The 894-nt window shown below is 38.6% G+C and overlaps 1 non-coding gene across 1 annotated transcript; it reads right to left on the bottom strand.

Moving 5' to 3' along the window:
* Positions 1-325: 325 nt before the first annotated feature.
* Positions 326-459, bottom strand: LOC150020084 (small nucleolar RNA SNORA42/SNORA80 family). The gene has a single exon (XR_016509511.1). It is a non-coding gene; the product is annotated as a small nucleolar RNA SNORA42/SNORA80 family (small nucleolar RNA).
* Between the last annotated feature and the right edge of the window lie 435 nt (positions 460-894).

An 894-nucleotide genomic window follows, 5' to 3' on the forward strand; every position in this document is an offset into this window, starting at 1 on the left:
GTTTCACTAAAGCCAAGATCAAAAGGATGAAAGGGAGCTATAAAAGATGTGGGAAAGGAAAAATCACATGCAATAGCTCTGAGGATATAAAGTGTTTTACATTTCTAAAATCTTAAAAAATGCCAGTGAGTCTAGAACACAGAGAAATAGGTAGAAATTTTGTTCAATATCAAGGCAGAGAGACAGAGACTAGATTCAAGTGCAATCAGCAGACATTTAAGGCCGGTAAGTGGAAAGTGACTCAATCAGTTTATAACTTAATGAAATAATCCTAGTATCTTGGCAAAAATGGATGAAAGAAGGCAAATAATTCATTCATTCATGCCACTGTGTGACCTACTTCAGTGCCTGCAGCCCATGGACAGAGGCCAGGCAATGTTTCAAGGCCACAGTTTGCTCTGGCATGGGGCACTATGAGAGACCCAGGGGGACAGGCCTGCCATAAATCCAATCCCATGCATGAGGGCAAAAGATTTAAATGGGAGATCAGTTAGAAAGTTATTGCTTCATTCTGGAGAAACATGACTTCTAGTTCTAAGCACACGACTGTGAAGATGAGCAATTGTCAAGTGGGGTTGTTTTCAGAGTTAGAAGCTATATAAATGACTGAAGAGTTTTATGTGCAGAATGAGATAAAAGGTCTCCTACATATCCAGCTCGATTGAGCACTAAAGTGGTAGTGGAGTCATTTACTGAGATGGTAACCAGGTATGTTCTTATCTATTTGTATGCTGTACTGTGTGTGTTCACTTGAAGAATTAGGAGTTTAATATTAGACTTACATTTTGACTTTTATGAGATCTGTAAGTATACATATCAAGTAGCTAGCTAAATGTGAGTTCCTGGCATTCACATAACTCTGGATGGGACATAAATATGTTGGAATACTAACCT

This window comes from Furipterus horrens, unplaced genomic scaffold (assembly GCF_987537825.1).
Source record: "Furipterus horrens unplaced genomic scaffold, mFurHor1.1.pri manual_scaffold_2, whole genome shotgun sequence".
Lineage (NCBI taxonomy): Eukaryota > Metazoa > Chordata > Mammalia > Chiroptera > Furipteridae > Furipterus > Furipterus horrens.